Here is a 22490-nt window from a genome sequence, read left to right on the forward strand (position 1 = left end):
AAAGAAAATTAAGTGGATTTTTGAAAGAAAACAATACTGTCAATATACTATTAAAACAAATTAAAATGGTAAAAGTTATTGTACTTTAAGTAAAAATAAAAGAGCAAAAATATCAATCCCAGTTTTGGATTACTTTAATTAACAAAAAAAAAATGCATATAGCAGAGGATAGTTTCAATCTGCCTACCTCTGGGTTTTGGGCCCAGCATGCTTCCATTGCAGTACTCTGCTGCACATGTAAGTGCAAGAGATCCTGAAGCACTCACTCATCATGGGAAAGTACCAATGCGTTTCTTCATTGGTTGATGGAAGAAACATCTTACAAAAACTCTCCAGATTATTTACTTTTTAAAGTTTTCTAGGAAACGTTCTAGATGAATGCTTATTAGCCTTTGTCAGTACGTACTTTTGCAAAGTGTCTCTGTGGTGCAATCAGTTAGTGTGTTTGGTTATTAACCAAAGGGTTGGTGGTTCAATCCCACCCAGGGATGTAATTGATCTTGTCATCAGATTTTGGTGATCTTTAAGTAGACAAGTCAAAATTTCAAACCCCCTCTTATGGTGTAGGGTACCTGGCCTACTCTGATGTAATCAGAGTTAGATTTGATTAAGTGATTTTATAAAAAAACAGCTAGGAAGCACAATTTAGCAGTGGGTTGCAGAGAAAATGAAATATGCTGGCAGAAAAATCCAATTGAGTGATTAAACAGCTCTTCATTTTCTGGCTTTATTTTTATGCTAACTAATTTGTTCTCTGAAAAGTGTCCACAAAGCCAAGTATCGGATTAACATCTTTGTAGGGATGGTTTTTCACCTATTACTAAATTAAACTTGCTTCATTGGAAAGGCAGCAAGATGCATCCTCATTTCAATATCTACTGAAATAATACAGGTTGACACCAGGAAACATTAACGCCACTGCAACCTTGCTGCTTTCTCATGTGGAAGTCTGTTTAATGTGAAAACAAGGTGATATCTAATTAGCACACAGGTAAGGAATTAAGAAAATCTTTATTTAAGGGTGAAGATGTTTCTCACAAAATCGTTGCCCCAATGCATCATTGAAATTCAAGCTGGAAAGATGATTTTAATATATCATTTGTACATTTTGTATTGCTCTTCTGGTGACAATGTAGTTTGTTTTTGTCAATTACCATTTTAATAATCGGGTAAAGAAAATTAATTGGATTTTTGAAAGAAAACAATACTGTCAATATACTATTAAAACAAATTAAAATGGTAAAAGTTATTGTACTTTAAGTCAAAATAAAAGAGCAAAAATATCCATCCCAGTTATGGATTACTTTAATAAACAAAAAAAAATGCATATAGCAGAGGATAGTTTCAATCTGCCTACCTCTGGGCTATGGACCCAGCATGCTTCCATTACAGTACTCTGCTGCACATGTAAGTGCAAGAGATCCTGAAGCACTCACTCATCATGGGAAAGTACCAATGTGTTTCTTCATTGGTTGATGGAAGAAACATCTTACAAAAACTCTCCACATTATTGACTTTTTAAAATGTTTCTAGGAATCGTTCTAGATGAATGCTTATTAGCCTTTGTCAGTATGTACTTTTGCAAAGTTTTGCTGTGGCGCAATCAGTTACTGTGTAAGGCTATTAACCAAAAGGTATGTGGTTCAATCCCACCCAGGGACGTAATTGACCTTGATATCAGATTTTGGTGATCTTTATGTAGACAAGTCAAAATTTCAAACCCCCTCTTATGGTGTAGGGTACCTGGCCTTCTCTGATGTAATTAGATTTGATTCAGTGATTTTATAAAAACAGCTAGGAAGCACAATTTAGCAGTGGGTTGCAGAGAAAAAGAAATATGCTGGCAAAAAAATCCAATTGAGTGATTAAACAGCTCTTCATTTTCTGGCTTTATTTTTATGCTAACAAATTTGTTCTCTGAAAAGTGTCCACAAAGCCAAGTTTCTGATTAACACCTTTGTAGGGATGGTTTTTAACCTATTACTAAATTAAACTTGCTTCATTGGAAAGGCAGCAAGATGCATCCTCATTTCAATATCTACTGAAATAATACAGGTTGACACCAGGAAACATTAACGCCACTGCATCCTTGTTGCTTTCTCATGTGGAAGTCTGTTTAATGTGAAAACAAGGTGATATCTAATTAGCACACAGGTAAGGAATTAAGAAAATCTTTATTTAAGGGTGAAGATGTTTCTCACAAAATCGTTGCCCCAATGCATCATTGAAATTCAAGCTGGAAAGATGATTTTAAAATATCACTTGTACATTTTGTATTGCTCTTCTAGTGACAATGTAGTTTGTTTTTGTCAATTACCATTTTAATAATCGGGTAAAGAAAATTAAGTGGATTTTTGAAAGAAAACAATACTGTCAATATACTATTAAAACAAATTAAAATGGTAAAAGTTATTGTACTTTAAGTAAAAATAAAAGAGCAAAAATATCAATCCCAGTTTTGGATTACTTTAATTAACAAAAAAAAATGCATATAGCAGAGGATAGTTTCAATCTGCCTACCTCTGGGCTATGGACCCAGCATGCTTCCATTACAGTACTCTGCTGCACATGTAATTGCAAGAGATCCTGAAGCACTCACTCATCATGGGAAAGTACCAATGTGTTTCTTCATTGGTTGATGGAAGAAACATCTTACAAAAACTCTCCAGATTATTGACTATTTAAAGTTTTTCTAGGAAACGTTCTAGATGAATGCTTATCAGCCTTTGTCAGTATGCACTTATGAAAAGTGTCGCTGTGGCACAATCAGTTAGTGTGTACGTCTATTAACCAAAAGGTTGGTGGTTCAATCCCACCCAGGGACGTAATTGACCTTGTTATCAGATTTTGGTGATCTTTAAGTAGACAAGTCAAAATTTTAAAAACCCCTGTTATAGTGTAGGGTACCTGGCCTTCTCTGATGTAATCAGAGTTAGATTTGATTCAGTGATTTTATAAAAACAGCCAGGAAGCACAATTTAGCAGTGGTTTGCAGAGAAAAAGAAATATGCTGGCAAAAAAATCCAATTGAGTGATTAAACAGCTCTTCATTTTCTGGCTTTATTTTTATGCTAACAAATTTGTTCTCTGAAAAGTGTCCACAAAGCCAAGTATCTGAATAACATCTTTGTAGGGATGGTTTTTCACCTATTACTAAATTAAACTTGCTTCATTGGAAAGGCAGCAAGATGCATCCTCATTTCAATATCTACTGAAATAATACAGGTTGACACCAGGAAACATTAACGCCACTGCATCCTTGCTGCTTTCTCATGTGGAAGTCTGTTTAATGTGAAAACAAGGTGATATCTAATTAGCACACAGGTAAGGAATTAAGAAAATCTTTATTTAAGGGTGAAGATGTTTCTCACAAAATCGTTGCCCCAATGCATCATTGAAATTCAAGCTGGAAAGATGATTTTAAAATATCACTTGTACATTTTGTATTGCTCTTCTAGTGACAATGTAGTTTGTTTTTGTCAATTACCATTTTAATAATCGGGTAAAGAAAATTAAGTGGATTTTTGAAAGAAAACAATACTGTCAATATACTATTAAAACAAATTAAAATGGTAAAAGTTATTGTACTTTAAGTAAAAATAAAAGAGCAAAAATATCAATCCCAGTTTTGGATTACTTTAATTAACAAAAAAAAAAATGCATATAGCAGAGGATAGTTTCAATCTGCCTACCTCTGGGTTTTGGGCCCAGCATGCTTCCATTGCAGTACTCTGCTGCACATGTAAGTGCAAGAGATCCTGAAGCACTCACTCATCATGGGAAAGTACCAATGCGTTTCTTCATTGGTTGATGGAAGAAACATCTTACAAAAACTCTCCAGATTATTTACTTTTTAAAGTTTTCTAGGAAACGTTCTAGATGAATGCTTATTAGCCTTTGTCAGTACGTACTTTTGCAAAGTGTCTCTGTGGTGCAATCAGTTAGTGTGTTAGGTTATTAACCAAAGGGTTGGTGGTTCAATCCCACCCAGGGATGTAATTGACCTTGTCATCAGATTTTGGTGATCTTTAAGTAGACAAGTCAAAATTTCAAACCCCCTCTTATGGTGTAGGGTACCTGGCCTACTCTGATGTAATCAGAGTTAGATTTGATTAAGTGATTTTATAAAAAAACAGCTAGGAAGCACAATTTAGCAGTGGGTTGCAGAGAAAATGAAATATGCTGGCAGAAAAATCCAATTGAGTGATTAAACAGCTCTTCATTTTCTGGCTTTATTTTTATGCTAACTAATTTGTTCTCTGAAAAGTGTCCACAAAGCCAAGTATCGGATTAACATCTTTGTAGGGATGGTTTTTCACCTATTACTAAATTAAACTTGCTTCATTGGAAAGGCAGCAAGATGCATCCTCATTTCAATATCTACTGAAATAATACAGGTTGACACCAGGAAACATTAACGCCACTGCAACCTTGCTGCTTTCTCATGTGGAAGTCTGTTTAATGTGAAAACAAGGTGATATCTAATTAGCACACAGGTAAGGAATTAAGAAAATCTTTATTTAAGGGTGAAGATGTTTCTCACAAAATCGTTGCCCCAATGCATCATTGAAATTCAAGCTGGAAAGATGATTTTAATATATCATTTGTACATTTTGTATTGCTCTTCTGGTGACAATGTAGTTTGTTTTTGTCAATTACCATTTTAATAATCGGGTAAAGAAAATTAATTGGATTTTTGAAAGAAAACAATACTGTCAATATACTATTAAAACAAATTAAAATGGTAAAAGTTATTGTACTTTAAGTCAAAATAAAAGAGCAAAAATATCAATCCCAGTTTTGGATTACTTTAATTAACAAAAAAAAATGCATATAGCAGAGGATAGTTTCAATCTGCCTACCTCTGGGCTATGGACCCAGCATGCTTCCATTACAGTACTCTGCTGCACATGTAAGTGCAAGAGATCCTGAAGCACTCACTCATCATGGGAAAGTACCAATGTGTTTCTTCATTGGTTGATGGAAGAAACATCTTACAAAAACTCTCCAGATTATTGACTATTTAAAGTTTTTCTAGGAAACGTTCTAGATGAATGCTTATCAGCCTTTGTCAGTATGCACTTATGAAAAGTGTCGCTGTGGCACAATCAGTTAGTGTGTACGTCTATTAACCAAAAGGTTGGTGGTTCAATCCCACCCAGGGACGTAATTGACCTTGTTATCAGATTTTGGTGATCTTTAAGTAGACAAGTCAAAATTTTAAAAACCCCTGTTATAGTGTAGGGTACCTGGCCTTCTCTGATGTAATCAGAGTTAGATTTGATTCAGGTATTTTATAAAAACAGCCAGGAAGCACAATTTAGCAGTGGTTTGCAGAGAAAAAGAAATATGCTGGCAAAAAAATCCAATTGAGTGATTAAACAGCTCTTCATTTTCTGGCTTTATTTTTATGCTAACAAATTTGTTCTCTGAAAAGTGTCCACAAAGCCAAGTATCTGAATAACATCTTTGTAGGGATGGTTTTTCACCTATTACTAATTTAAACTTGCTTCATTGGAAAGGCAGCAAGATGCATCCTCATTTCAATATCTACTGAAATAATACAGGTTGACACCAGGAAACATTAACGCCACTGCATCCTTGCTGCTTTCTCATGTGGAAGTCTGTTTAATGTGAAAACAAGGTGATATCTAATTAGCACACAGGTAAGGAATTAAGAAAATCTTTATTTAAGGGTGAAGATGTTTCTCACAAAATCGTTGCCCCAATGCATCATTGAAATTCAAGCTGGAAAGATGATTTTAAAATATCACTTGTACATTTTGTATTGCTCTTCTAGTGACAATGTAGTTTGTTTTTGTCAATTACCATTTTAATAATAGGGTAAAGAAAATTAAGTGGATTTTTGAAAGAAAACAATACTGTCAATATACTATTAAAACAAATTAAAATGGTAAAAGTTATTGTACTTTAAGTAAAAATAAAAGAGCAAAAATATCAATCCCAGTTTTGGATTACTTTAATTAACAAAAAAAAAATGCATATAGCAGAGGATAGTTTCAATCTGCCTACCTCTGGGTTTTGGGCCCAGCATGCTTCCATTGCAGTACTCTGCTGCACATGTAAGTGCAAGAGATCCTGAAGCACTCACTCATCATGGGAAAGTACCAATGCGTTTCTTCATTGGTTGATGGAAGAAACATCTTACAAAAACTCTCCAGATTATTTACTTTTTAAAGTTTTCTAGGAAACGTTCTAGATGAATGCTTATTAGCCTTTGTCAGTACGTACTTTTGCAAAGTGTCTCTGTGGTGCAATCAGTTAGTGTGTTAGGTTATTAACCAAAGGGTTGGTGGTTCAATCCCACCCAGGGATGTAATTGACCTTGTCATCAGATTTTGGTGATCTTAAAGTAGACAAGTCAAATTTTCAAACCCCCTCTTATGGTGTAGGGTACCTGGCCTACTCTGATGTAATCAGAGTTAGATTTGATTAAGTGATTTTATAAAAAAACAGCTAGGAAGCACAATTTAGCAGTGGGTTGCAGAGAAAATGAAATATGCTGGCAGAAAAATCCAATTGAGTGATTAAACAGCTCTTCATTTTCTGGCTTTATTTTTATGCTAACTAATTTGTTCTCTGAAAAGTGTCCACAAAGCCAAGTATCGGATTAACATCTTTGTAGGGATGGTTTTTCACCTATTACTAAATTAAACTTGCTTCATTGGAAAGGCAGCAAGATGCATCCTCATTTCAATATCTACTGAAATAATACAGGTTGACACCAGGAAACATTAACGCCACTGCAACCTTGCTGCTTTCTCATGTGGAAGTCTGTTTAATGTGAAAACAAGGTGATATCTAATTAGCACACAGGTAAGGAATTAAGAAAATCTTTATTTAAGGGTGAAGATGTTTCTCACAAAATCGTTGCCCCAATGCATCATTGAAATTCAAGCTGGAAAGATGATTTTAATATATCATTTGTACATTTTGTATTGCTCTTCTGGTGACAATGTAGTTTGTTTTTGTCAATTACCATTTTAATAATCGGGTAAAGAAAATTAATTGGATTTTTGAAAGAAAACAATACTGTCAATATACTATTAAAACAAATTAAAATGGTAAAAGTTATTGTACTTTAAGTCAAAATAAAAGAGCAAAAATATCAATCCCAGTTTTGGATTACTTTAATTAACAAAAAAAAATGCATATAGCAGAGGATAGTTTCAATCTGCCTACCTCTGGGCTATGGACCCAGCATGCTTCCATTACAGTACTCTGCTGCACATGTAAGTGCAAGAGATCCTGAAGCACTCACTCATCATGGGAAAGTACCAATGTGTTTCTTCATTGGTTGATGGAAGAAACATCTTACAAAAACTCTCCACATTATTGACTTTTTAAAATGTTTCTAGGAATCGTTCTAGATGAATGCTTATTAGCCTTTGTCAGTATGTACTTTTGCAAAGTGTTGCTGTGGCGCAATCAGTTACTGTGTAAGGCTATTAACCAAAAGGTATGTGGTTCAATCCCACCCAGGGACGTAATTGACCTTGATATCAGATTTTGGTGATCTTTATGTAGACAAGTCAAAATTTCAAACCCCCTCTTATGGTGTAGGGTACCTGGCCTTCTCTGATGTAATTAGATTTGATTCAGTGATTTTATAAAAACAGCTAGGAAGCACAATTTAGCAGTGGGTTGCAGAGAAAAAGAAATATGCTGGCAAAAAAATCCAATTGAGTGATTAAACAGCTCTTCATTTTCTGGCTTTATTTTTATGCTAACAAATTTGTTCTCTGAAAAGTGTCCACAAAGCCAAGTTTCTGATTAACACCTTTGTAGGGATGGTTTTTAACCTATTACTAAATTAAACTTGCTTCATTGGAAAGGCAGCAAGATGCATCCTCATTTCAATATCTACTGAAATAATACAGGTTGACACCAGGAAACATTAACGCCACTGCATCCTTGCTGCTTTCTCATGTGGAAGTCTGTTTAATGTGAAAACAAGGTGATATCTAATTAGCACACAGGTAAGGAATTAAGAAAATCTTTATTTAAGGGTGAAGATGTTTCTCACAAAATCGTTGCCCCAATGCATCATTGAAATTCAAGCTGGAAAGATGATTTTAAAATATCACTTGTACATTTTGTATTGCTCTTCTAGTGACAATGTAGTTTGTTTTTGTCAATTACCATTTTAATAATCGGGTAAAGAAAATTAAGTGGATTTTTGAAAGAAAACAATACTGTCAATATACTATTAAAACAAATTAAAATGGTAAAAGTTATTGTACTTTAAGTAAAAATAAAAGAGCAAAAATATCAATCCCAGTTTTGGATTACTTTAATTAACAAAAAAAAATGCATATAGCAGAGGATAGTTTCAATCTGCCTACCTCTGGGCTATGGACCCAGCATGCTTCCATTACAGTACTCTGCTGCACATGTAATTGCAAGAGATCCTGAAGCACTCACTCATCATGGGAAAGTACCAATGTGTTTCTTCATTGGTTGATGGAAGAAACATCTTACAAAAACTCTCCAGATTATTGACTATTTAAAGTTTTTCTAGGAAACGTTCTAGATGAATGCTTATCAGCCTTTGTCAGTATGCACTTTTGAAAAGTGTCGCTGTGGCACAATCAGTTAGTGTGTACGGCTATTAACCAAAAGGTTGGTTGTTCAATCCCACCCAGGGACGTAATTGACCTTGTTATCAGATTTTGGTGATCTTTAAGTAGACAAGTCAAAATTTTAAAAACCCCTGTTATAGTGTAGGGTACCTGGCCTTCTCTGATGTAATCAGAGTTAGATTTGATTCAGTGATTTTATAAAAACAGCTAGGAAGCACAATTTAGCAGTGGTTTGCAGAGAAAAAGAAATATGCTGGCAAAAAAATCCAATTGAGTGATTAAACAGCTCTTCATTTTCTGGCTTTATTTTTATGCTAACAAATTTGTTCTCTGAAAAGTGTCCACAAAGCCAAGTATCTGATTAACATCTTTGTAGGGATGGTTTTTCACCTATTACTAAATTAAACTTGCTTCATTGGAAAGGCAGCAAGATGCATCCTCATTTCAATATCTACGGAATTAATACAGGTTGACACCATGAAACATTAACGCCACTGCATCTTTGCTGTTTTCTCATGTGGAAGTCTGTTTAATGTGAAAACAAGGTGATATCTAATTAGCACACAGGTAAGGAATTAAGCAAATCTTTATTTAAGGGTGAAGATGTTTCTCACAAAATCGTTGCCCCAATGCATCATTGAAATCCAAGCTGGAAAGATGATTTTAATATATCACTTGTAAATTTTGTATTGCTCTTCTGGTGACAATGTAGTTTGTTTTTGTCAATTACCATTTTAATAATCGGGTAAAGAAAATTAAGTGGATTTTTGAAAGAAAACAATACTTTCAATATACTATTAAAACAAATTAAAATGGTAAAAGTTATTGTACTTTAAGTCAAAATAAAAGAGCAAAAATATCAATCCCAGTTTTGGATTACTTTAATTAACAAAAAAAAATGCATATAGCAGAGGATAGTTTCAATCTGCCTACCTCTGGGTTATGGACCCAGCATGCTTCCATTACAGTACTCTGCTGCACATGTAAGTGCAAGAGATCCTGAAGCACTCACTCATCATGGGAAAGTACCAATGTGTTTCTTCATTGGTTGATGGAAGAAACATCTTACAAAAACTCTCCAGATTATTGACTATTTAAAGTTTTTATAGGAAACGTTCTAGATGAATGCTTATTAGCCTTTGTCAGTATGTACTTTTGCAAAGTGTCGCTGTGGCGCAATCAGTTAGTGTGTACGGCTATTAACCAAAAGGTTGGTGGTTTAATCCCACCTAGGGATGTAATTGACCTTGTTATCAGATTTTGGTGATCTTTAAGTAGACAAGTCAAAATTTCGAAAACCCCTGTTATGGTGTAGGGTACCTGGCCTTCTCTAATGTAATCAGAGTTAGATTTGATTCAGTGATTTTATAAAAACAGCTAGGAAGCACAATTTAGCAGTGGGTTGCAGAGAAAAAGAAATATGCTGGCAAAAAAATCCAATTGAGTGATTAAACAGCTCTTCATTTTCTGGCTTTATTTTTATGCTAACAAATTTGTTCTCTGAAAAGTGTCCACAAAGCCAAGTGTCTGATTAACATCTTTGTAGGGATGGTTTTTCACCTATTACTAAATTAAACTTGCTTCATTGGAAAGGCAGCAAGATGCATCCTCATTTCAATATCTACTGAAATAATACAGGTTGACACCAGGAAACATTAACGCCACTGCATCCTTGCTGCTTTCTCACGTGGAAGTCTGTTTAATGTGAAAACAAGGTGATATCTAATTAGCACACAGGTAAGGAATTAAGAAAATCTTTATTTAAGGGTGAAGATGTTTCTCACAAAATCGTTGCCCCAATGCATCATTGAAATTCAAGCTGGAAAGATGATTTTAATATATCATTTGTACATTTTGTATTGCTCTTCTGGTGACAATGTAGTTTGTTTTTGTCAATTACCATTTTAATAATCGGGTAAAGAAAATTAATTGGATTTTTGAAAGAAAACAATACTGTCAATATACTATTAAAACAAATTAAAATGGTAAAAGTTATTGTACTTTAAGTCAAAATAAAAGAGCAAAAATATCAATCCCAGTTTTGGATTACTTTAATTAACAAAAAAAAATGCATATAGCAGAGGATAGTTTCAATCTGCCTACCTCTGGGCTATGGACCCAGCATGCTTCCATTACAGTACTCTGCTGCACATGTAAGTGCAAGAGATCCTGAAGCACTCACTCATCATGGGAAAGTACCAATGTGTTTCTTCATTGGTTGATGGAAGAAACATCTTACAAAAACTCTCCAGATTATTGACTATTTAAAGTTTTTATAGGAAACGTTCTAGATGAATGCTTATTAGCCTTTGTCAGTATGTACTTTTGCAAAGTGTCGCTGTGGCGCAATCAGTTAGTGTGTACGGCTATTAACCAAAAGGTTGGTGGTTTAATCCCACCTAGGGATGTAATTGACCTTGTTATCAGATTTTGGTGATCTTTAAGTAGACAAGTCAAAATTTCAAACCCCCTCTTATGGTGTAGGGTACCTGGCCTTCTCTGATGTAATTAGATTTGATTCAGTGATTTTATAAAAACAGCTAGGAAGCACAATTTAGCAGTGGGTTGCAGAGAAAAAGAAATATGCTGGCAAAAAAATCCAATTGAGTGATTAAACAGCTCTTCATTTTCTGGCTTTATTTTTATGCTAACAAATTTGTTCTCTGAAAAGTGTCCACAAAGCCAAGTTTCTGATTAACAACTTTGTAGGGATGGTTTTTAACCTATTACTAAATTAAACTTGCTTTATTGGAAAGGCAGCAAGATGCATCCTCATTTCAATATCTACTGAAATAATACAGGTTGACACCAGGAAACATTAACGCCACTGCATCCTTGCTGCTTTCTCATGTGGAAGTCTGTTTAATGTGAAAACAAGGTGATATCTAATTAGCACACAGGTAAGGAATTAAGAAAATCTTTATTTAAGGGTGAAGATGTTTCTCACAAAATCGTTGCCCCAATGCATCATTGAAATTCAAGCTGGAAAGATGATTTTAAAATATCACTTGTACATTTTGTATTGCTCTTCTAGTGACAATGTAGTTTGTTTTTGTCAATTACCATTTTAATAATCGGGTAAAGAAAATTAAGTGGATTTTTGAAAGAAAACAATACTGTCAATATACTATTAAAACAAATTAAAATGGTAAAAGTTATTGTACTTTAAGTAAAAATAAAAGAGCAAAAATATCAATCCCAGTTTTGGATTACTTTAATTAACAAAAAAAAAATGCATATAGCAGAGGATAGTTTCAATCTGCCTACCTCTGGGCTATGGACCCAGCATGCTTCCATTGCAGTACTCTGCTGCACATGTAATTGCAAGAGATCCTGAAGCACTCACTCATCATGGGAAAGTACCAATGTGTTTCTTCATTGGTTGATGGAAGAAACATCTTACAAAAACTCTCCAGATTATTGACTATTTAAAGTTTTTCTAGGAAACGTTCTAGATGAATGCTTATCAGCCTTTGTCAGTATGCACTTATGAAAAGTGTCGCTGTGGCACAATCAGTTAGTGTGTACGTCTATTAACCAAAAGGTTGGTGGTTCAATCCCACCCAGGGACGTAATTGACCTTGTTATCAGATTTTGGTGATCTTTAAGTAGACAAGTCAAAATTTTAAAAACCCCTGTTATAGTGTAGGGTACCTGGCCTTCTCTGATGTAATCAGAGTTAGATTTGATTCAGTGATTTTATAAAAACAGCCAGGAAGCACAATTTAGCAGTGGTTTGCAGAGAAAAAGAAATATGCTGGCAAAAAAATCCAATTGAGTGATTAAACAGCTCTTCATTTTCTGGCTTTATTTTTATGCTAACAAATTTGTTCTCTGAAAAGTGTCCACAAAGCCAAGTATCTGAATAACATCTTTGTAGGGATGGTTTTTCACCTATTACTAAATTAAACTTGCTTCATTGGAAAGGCAGCAAGATGCATCCTCATTTCAATATCTACTGAAATAATACAGGTTGACACCAGGAAACATTAACGCCACTGCATCCTTGCTGCTTTCTCATGTGGAAGTCTGTTTAATGTGAAAACAAGGTGATATCTAATTAGCACACAGGTAAGGAATTAAGAAAATCTTTATTTAAGGGTGAAGATGTTTCTCACAAAATCGTTGCCCCAATGCATCATTGAAATTCAAGCTGGAAAGATGATTTTAATATATCACTTGTACATTTTGTATTGCTCTTCTGGTGACAATGTAGTTTGTTTTTGTCAATTACCATTTTAATAATAGGGTAAAGAAAATTAAGTGGATTTTTGAAAGAAAACAATACTGTCAATATACTATTAAAACAAATTAAAATGGTAAAAGTTATTGTACTTTAAGTAAAAATAAAAGAGCAAAAATATCAATCCCAGTTTTGGATTACTTTAATTAACAAAAAAAAATGCATATAGCAGAGGATAGTTTCAATCTGCCTACCTCTGGGTTTTGGGCCCAGCATGCTTCCATTGCAGTACTCTGCTGCACATGTAAGTGCAAGAGATCCTGAAGCACTCACTCATCATGGGAAAGTACCAATGCGTTTCTTCATTGGTTGATGGAAGAAACATCTTACAAAAACTCTCCAGATTATTTACTTTTTAAAGTTTTCTAGGAAACGTTCTAGATGAATGCTTATTAGCCTTTGTCAGTACGTACTTTTGCAAAGTGTCTCTGTGGTGCAATCAGTTAGTGTGTTTGGTTATTAACCAAAGGGTTGGTGGTTCAATCCCACCCAGGGATGTAATTGATCTTGTCATCAGATTTTGGTGATCTTTAAGTAGACAAGTCAAAATTTCAAACCCCCTCTTATGGTGTAGGGTTCCTGGCCTACTCTGATGTAATCAGAGTTAGATTTGATTAAGTGATTTTATAAAAAAACAGCTAGGAAGCACAATTTAGCAGTGGGTTGCAGAGAAAATGAAATATGCTGGCAGAAAAATCCAATTGAGTGATTAAACAGCTCTTCATTTTCTGGCTTTATTTTTATGCTAACTAATTTGTTCTCTGAAAAGTGTCCACAAAGCCAAGTATCGGATTAACATCTTTGTAGGGATGGTTTTTCACCTATTACTAAATTAAACTTGCTTCATTGGAAAGGCAGCAAGATGCATCCTCATTTCAATATCTACTGAAATAATACAGGTTGACACCAGGAAACATTAACGCCACTGCAACCTTGCTGCTTTCTCATGTGGAAGTCTGTTTAATGTGAAAACAAGGTGATATCTAATTAGCACACAGGTAAGGAATTAAGAAAATCTTTATTTAAGGGTGAAGATGTTTCTCACAAAATCGTTGCCCCAATGCATCATTGAAATTCAAGCTGGAAAGATGATTTTAATATATCATTTGTACATTTTGTATTGCTCTTCTGGTGACAATGTAGTTTGTTTTTGTCAATTACCATTTTAATAATCGGGTAAAGAAAATTAATTGGATTTTTGAAAGAAAACAATACTGTCAATATACTATTAAAACAAATTAAAATGGTAAAAGTTATTGTACTTTAAGTCAAAATAAAAGAGCAAAAATATCAATCCCAGTTTTGGATTACTTTAATTAACAAAAAAAAATGCATATAGCAGAGGATAGTTTCAATCTGCCTACCTCTGGGCTATGGACCCAGCATGCTTCCATTACAGTACTCTGCTGCACATGTAAGTGCAAGAGATCCTGAAGCACTCACTCATCATGGGAAAGTACCAATGTGTTTCTTCATTGGTTGATGGAAGAAACATCTTACAAAAACTCTCCACATTATTGACTTTTTAAAATGTTTCTAGGAATCGTTCTAGATGAATGCTTATTAGCCTTTGTCAGTATGTACTTTTGCAAAGTTTTGCTGTGGCGCAATCAGTTACTGTGTAAGGCTATTAACCAAAAGGTATGTGGTTCAATCCCACCCAGGGACGTAATTGACCTTGATATCAGATTTTGGTGATCTTTATGTAGACAAGTCAAAATTTCAAACCCCCTCTTATGGTGTAGGGTACCCGGCCTTCTCTGATGTAATTAGATTTGATTCAGTGATTTTATAAAAACAGCTAGGAAGCACAATTTAGCAGTGGGTTGCAGAGAAAAAGAAATATGCTGGCAAAAAAATCCAATTGAGTGATTAAACAGCTCTTCATTTTCTGGCTTTATTTTTATGCTAACAAATTTGTTCTCTGAAAAGTGTCCACAAAGCCAAGTTTCTGATTAACACCTTTGTAGGGATGGTTTTTAACCTATTACTAAATTAAACTTGCTTCATTGGAAAGGCAGCAAGATGCATCCTCATTTCAATATCTACTGAAATAATACAGGTTGACACCAGGAAACATTAACGCCACTGCATCCTTGCTGCTTTCTCATGTGGAAGTCTGTTTAATGTGAAAACAAGGTGATATCTAATTAGCACACAGGTAAGGAATTAAGAAAATCTTTATTTAAGGGTGAAGATGTTTCTCACAAAATCGTTGCCCCAATGCATCATTGAAATTCAAGCTGGAAAGATGATTTTAAAATATCACTTGTACATTTTGTATTGCTCTTCTAGTGACAATGTAGTTTGTTTTTGTCAATTACCATTTTAATAATCGGGTAAAGAAAATTAAGTGGATTTTTGAAAGAAAACAATACTGTCAATATACTATTAAAACAAATTAAAATGGTAAAAGTTATTGTACTTTAAGTAAAAATAAAAGAGCAAAAATATCAATCCCAGTTTTGGATTACTTTAATTAACAAAAAAAAATGCATATAGCAGAGGATAGTTTCAATCTGCCTACCTCTGGGCTATGGACCCAGCATGCTTCCATTACAGTACTCTGCTGCACATGTAATTGCAAGAGATCCTGAAGCACTCACTCATCATGGGAAAGTACCAATGTGTTTCTTCATTGGTTGATGGAAGAAACATCTTACAAAAACTCTCCAGATTATTGACTATTTAAAGTTTTTCTAGGAAACGTTCTAGATGAATGCTTATCAGCCTTTGTCAGTATGCACTTATGAAAAGTGTCGCTGTGGCACAATCAGTTAGTGTGTACGTCTATTAACCAAAAGGTTGGTGGTTCAATCCCACCCAGGGACGTAATTGACCTTGTTATCAGATTTTGGTGATCTTTAAGTAGACAAGTCAAAATTTTAAAAACCCCTGTTATAGTGTAGGGTACCTGGCCTTCTCTGATGTAATCAGAGTTAGATTTGATTCAGTGATTTTATAAAAACAGCCAGGAAGCACAATTTAGCAGTGGTTTGCAGAGAAAAAGAAATATGCTGGCAAAAAAATCCAATTGAGTGATTAAACAGCTCTTCATTTTCTGGCTTTATTTTTATGCTAACAAATTTGTTCTCTGAAAAGTGTCCACAAAGCCAAGTATCTGAATAACATCTTTGTAGGGATGGTTTTTCACCTATTACTAAATTAAACTTGCTTCATTGGAAAGGCAGCAAGATGCATCCTCATTTCAATATCTACTGAAATAATACAGGTTGACACCAGGAAACATTAACGCCACTGCATCCTTGCTGCTTTCTCATGTGGAAGTCTGTTTAATGTGAAAACAAGGTGATATCTAATTAGCACACAGGTAAGGAATTAAGAAAATCTTTATTTAAGGGTGAAGATGTTTCTCACAAAATCGTTGCCCCAATGCATCATTGAAATTCAAGCTGGAAAGATGATTTTAAAATATCACTTGTACATTTTGTATTGCTCTTCTAGTGACAATGTAGTTTGTTTTTGTCAATTACCATTTTAATAATAGGGTAAAGAAAATTAAGTGGATTTTTGAAAGAAAACAATACTGTCAATATACTATTAAAAAAATTAAAATGGTAAAAGTTATTGTACTTTAAGTAAAAATAAAAGAGCAAAAATATCAATCCCAGTTTTGGATTACTTTAATTAACAAAAAAAAAAATGCATATAGCAGAGGATAGTTTCAATCTGCCTACCTCTGGGTTTTGGGCCCAGCATGCTTCCATTGCAGTACTCTGCTGCACATGTAAGTGCAAGAGATCCTGAAGCACTCACTCATCATGGGAAAGTACCAATGCGTTTCTTCATTGGTTGATGGAAGAAACATCTTACAAAAACTCTCCAGATTATTTACTTTTTAAAGTTTTCTAGGAAACGTTCTAGATGAATGCTTATTAGCCATTGTCAGTACGTACTTTTGCAAAGTGTCTCTGTGGTGCAATCAGTTAGTGTGTTAGGTTATTAACCAAAGGGTTGGTGGTTCAATCCCACCCAGGGATGTAATTGACCTTGTCATCAGATTTTGGTGATCTTTAAGTAGACAAGTCAAAATTTCAAACCCCCTCTTATGGTGTAGGGTACCTGGCCTACTCTGATGTAATCAGAGTTAGATTTGATTAAGTGATTTTATAAAAAAACAGCTAGGAAGCACAATTTAGCAGTGGGTTGCAGAGAAAATGAAATATGCTGGCAGAAAAATCCAATTGAGTGATTAAACAGCTCTTCATTTTCTGGCTTTATTTTTATGCTAACTAATTTGTTCTCTGAAAAGTGTCCACAAAGCCAAGTATCGGATTAACATCTTTGTAGGGATGGTTTTTCACCTATTACTAAATTAAACTTGCTTCATTGGAAAGGCAGCAAGATGCATCCTCATTTCAATATCTACTGAAATAATACAGGTTGACACCAGGAAACATTAACGCCACTGCAACCTTGCTGCTTTCTCATGTGGAAGTCTGTTTAATGTGAAAACAAGGTGATATCTAATTAGCACACAGGTAAGGAATTAAGAAAATCTTTATTTAAGGGTGAAGATGTTTCTCACAAAATCGTTGCCCCAATGCATCATTGAAATTCAAGCTGGAAAGATGATTTTAATATATCATTTGTACATTTTGTATTGCTCTTCTGGTGACAATGTAGTTTGTTTTTGTCAATTACCATTTTAATAATCGGGTAAAGAAAATTAATTGGATTTTTGAAAGAAAACAATACTGTCAATTAACTATTAAAATAAATTAAAATGGTAAAAGTTATTGTACTTTAAGTCAAAATAAAAGAGCAAAAATATCAATCCCAGTTTTGGATTACTTTAATTAACAAAAAAAAATGCATATAGCAGAGGATAGTTTCAATCTGCCTACATCTGGGCTATGGACCCAGCATGCTTCCATTACAGTACTCTGCTGCACATGTAAGTGCAAGAGATCCTGAAGCACTCACTCATCATGGGAAAGTACCAATGTGTTTCTTCATTGGTTGATGGAAGAAACATCTTACAAAAACTCTCCACATTATTGACTTTTTAAAATGTTTCTAGGAATCGTTCTAGATGAATGCTTATTAGCCTTTGTCAGTATGTACTTTTGCAAAGTGTTGCTGTGGCGCAATCAGTTACTGTGTAAGGCTATTAACCAAAAGGTATGTGGTTCAATCCCACCCAGGGACGTAATTGACCTTGATATCAGATTTTGGTGATCTTTATGTAGACAAGTCAAAATTTCAAACCCCCTCTTATGGTGTAGGGTACCTGGCCTTCTCTGATGTAATTAGATTTGATTCAGTGATTTTATAAAAACAGCTAGGAAGCACAATTTAGCAGTGGGTTGCAGAGAAAAAGAAATATGCTGGCAAAAAAATCCAATTGAGTGATTAAACAGCTCTTCATTTTCTGGCTTTATTTTTATGCTAACAAATTTGTTCTCTGAAAAGTGTCCACAAAGCCAAGTTTCTGATTAACACCTTTGTAGGGATGGTTTTTAACCTATTACTAAATTAAACTTGCTTCATTGGAAAGGCAGCAAGATGCATCCTCATTTCAATATCTACTGAAATAATACAGGTTGACACCAGGAAACATTAACGCCACTGCATCCTTGCTGCTTTCTCATGTGGAAGTCTGTTTAATGTGAAAACAAGGTGATATCTAATTAGCACACAGGTAAGGAATTAAGAAAATCTTTATTTAAGGGTGAAGATGTTTCTCACAAAATCGTTGCCCCAATGCATCATTGAAATTCAAGCTGGAAAGATGATTTTAAAATATCACTTGTACATTTTGTATTGCTCTTCTAGTGACAATGTAGTTTGTTTTTGTCAATTACCATTTTAATAATCGGGTAAAGAAAATTAAGTGGATTTTTGAAAGAAAACAATACTGTCAATATACTATTAAAACAAATTAAAATGGTAAAAGTTATTGTACTTTAAGTAAAAATAAAAGAGCAAAAATATCAATCCCAGTTTTGGATTACTTTAATTAACAAAAAAAAATGCATATAGCAGAGGATAGTTTCAATCTGCCTACCTCTGGGCTATGGACCCAGCATGCTTCCATTACAGTACTCTGCTGCACATGTAATTGCAAGAGATCCTGAAGCACTCACTCATCATGGGAAAGTACCAATGTGTTTCTTCATTGGTTGATGGAAGAAACATCTTACAAAAACTCTCCAGATTATTGACTATTTAAAGTTTTTCTAGGAAACGTTCTAGATGAATGCTTATCAGCCTTTGTCAGTATGCACTTATGAAAAGTGTCGCTGTGGCACAATCAGTTAGTGTGTACGTCTATTAACCAAAAGGTTGGTGGTTCAATCCCACCCAGGGACGTAATTGACCTTGTTATCAGATTTTGGTGATCTTTAAGTAGACAAGTCAAAATTTTAAAAACCCCTGTTATAGTGTAGGGTACCTGGCCTTCTCTGATGTAATCAGAGTTAGATTTGATTCAGTGATTTTATAAAAACAGCCAGGAAGCACAATTTAGCAGTGGTTTGCAGAGAAAAAGAAATATGCTGGCAAAAAAATCCAATTGAGTGATTAAACAGCTCTTCATTTTCTGGCTTTATTTTTATGCTAACAAATTTGTTCTCTGAAAAGTGTCCACAAAGCCAAGTATCTGAATAACATCTTTGTAGGGATGGTTTTTCACCTATTACTAAATTAAACTTGCTTCATTGGAAAGGCAGCAAGATGCATCCTCATTTCAATATCTACTGAAATAATACAGGTTGACACCAGGAAACATTAACGCCACTGCATCCTTGCTGCTTTCTCATGTGGAAGTCTGTTTAATGTGAAAACAAGGTGATATCTAATTAGCACACAGGTAAGGAATTAAGAAAATCTTTATTTAAGGGTGAAGATGTTTCTCACAAAATCGTTGCCCCAATGCATCATTGAAATTCAAGCTGGAAAGATGATTTTAAAATATCACTTGTACATTTTGTATTGCTCTTCTAGTGACAATGTAGTTTGTTTTTGTCAATTACCATTTTAATAATAGGGTAAAGAAAATTAAGTGGATTTTTGAAAGAAAACAATACTGTCAATATACTATTAAAACAAATTAAAATGGTAAAAGTTATTGTACTTTAAGTAAAAATAAAAGAGCAAAAATATCAATCCCAGTTTTGGATTACTTTAATTAACAAAAAAAAAATGCATATAGCAGAGGATAGTTTCAATCTGCCTACCTCTGGGTTTTGGGCCCAGCATGCTTCCATTGCAGTACTCTGCTGCACATGTAAGTGCAAGAGATCCTGAAGCACTCACTCATCATGGGAAAGTACCAATGCGTTTCTTCATTGGTTGATGGAAGAAACATCTTACAAAAACTCTCCAGATTATTTACTTTTTAAAGTTTTCTAGGAAACGTTCTAGATGAATGCTTATTAGCCATTGTCAGTACGTACTTTTGCAAAGTGTCTCTGTGGTGCAATCAGTTAGTGTGTTAGGTTATTAACCAAAGGGTTGGTGGTTCAATCCCACCCAGGGATGTAATTGACCTTGTCATCAGATTTTGGTGATCTTTAAGTAGACAAGTCAAAATTTCAAACCCCCTCTTATGGTGTAGGGTACCTGGCCTACTCTGATGTAATCAGAGTTAGATTTGATTAAGTGATTTTATAAAAAAACAGCTAGGAAGCACAATTTAGCAGTGGGTTGCAGAGAAAATGAAATATGCTGGCAGAAAAATCCAATTGAGTGATTAAACAGCTCTTCATTTTCTGGCTTTATTTTTATGCTAACTAATTTGTTCTCTGAAAAGTGTCCACAAAGCCAAGTATCGGATTAACATCTTTGTAGGGATGGTTTTTCACCTATTACTAAATTAAACTTGCTTCATTGGAAAGGCAGCAAGATGCATCCTCATTTCAATATCTACTGAAATAATACAGGTTGACACCAGGAAACATTAACGCCACTGCAACCTTGCTGCTTTCTCATGTGGAAGTCTGTTTAATGTGAAAACAAGGTGATATCTAATTAGCACACAGGTAAGGAATTAAGAAAATCTTTATTTAAGGGTGAAGATGTTTCTCACAAAATCGTTGCCCCAATGCATCATTGAAATTCAAGCTGGAAAGATGATTTTAATATATCATTTGTACATTTTGTATTGCTCTTCTGGTGACAATGTAGTTTGTTTTTGTCAATTACCATTTTAATAATCGGGTAAAGAAAATTAATTGGATTTTTGAAAGAAAACAATACTGTCAATATACTATTAAAACAAATTAAAATGGTAAAAGTTATTGTACTTTAAGTCAAAATAAAAGAGCAAAAATATCAATCCCAGTTTTGTATTACTTTAATTAACAAAAAAAAATGCATATAGCAGAGGATAGTTTCAATCTGCCTACATCTGGGCTATGGACCCAGCATGCTTCCATTACAGTACTCTGCTGCACATGTAAGTGCAAGAGATCCTGAAGCACTCACTCATCATGGGAAAGTACCAATGTGTTTCTTCATTGGTTGATGGAAGAAACATCTTACAAAAACTCTCCACATTATTGACTTTTTAAAATGTTTCTAGGAATCGTTCTAGATGAATGCTTATTAGCCTTTGTCAGTATGTACTTTTGCAAAGTGTTGCTGTGGCACAATCAGTTACTGTGTAAGGCTATTAACCAAAAGGTATGTGGTTCAATCCCACCCAGGGACGTAATTGACCTTGATATCAGATTTTGGTGATCTTTATGTAGACAAGTCAAAATTTCAAACCCCCTCTTATGGTGTAGGGTACCTGGCCTTCTCTGATGTAATTAGATTTGATTCAGTGATTTTATAAAAACAGCTAGGAAGCACAATTTAGCAGTGGGTTGCAGAGAAAAAGAAATATGCTGGCAAAAAAATCCAATTGAGTGATTAAACAGCTCTTCATTTTCTGGCTTTATTTTTATGCTAACAAATTTGTTCTCTGAAAAGTGTCCACAAAGCCAAGTTTCTGATTAACACCTTTGTAGGGATGGTTTTTAACCTATTACTAAATTAAACTTGCTTCATTGGAAAGGCAGCAAGATGCATCCTCATTTCAATATCTACTGAAATAATACAGGTTGACACCAGGAAACATTAACGCCACTGCATCCTTGCTGCTTTCTCATGTGGAAGTCTGTTTAATGTGAAAACAAGGTGATATCTAATTAGCACACAGGTAAGGAATTAAGAAAATCTTTATTTAAGGGTGAAGATGTTTCTCACAAAATCGTTGCCCCAATGCATCATTGAAATTCAAGCTGGAAAGATGATTTTAAAATATCACTTGTACATTTTGTATTGCTCTTCTAGTGACAATGTAGTTTGTTTTTGTCAATTACCATTTTAATAATCGGGTAAAGAAAATTAAGTGGATTTTTGAAAGAAAACAATACTGTCAATATACTATTAAAACAAATTAAAATGGTAAAAGTTATTGTACTTTAAGTAAAAATAAAAGAGCAAAAATATCAATCCCAGTTTTGGATTACTTTAATTAACAAAAAAAAATGCATATAGCAGAGGATAGTTTCAATCTGCCTACCTCTGGGCTATGGACCCAGCATGCTTCCATTACAGTACTCTGCTGCACATGTAATTGCAAGAGATCCTGAAGCACTCACTCATCATGGGAAAGTACCAATGTGTTTCTT

This window comes from Pseudophryne corroboree, chromosome 10 (assembly GCF_028390025.1).
Source record: "Pseudophryne corroboree isolate aPseCor3 chromosome 10, aPseCor3.hap2, whole genome shotgun sequence".
Classification (NCBI taxonomy): Eukaryota; Metazoa; Chordata; class Amphibia; order Anura; family Myobatrachidae; genus Pseudophryne; species Pseudophryne corroboree.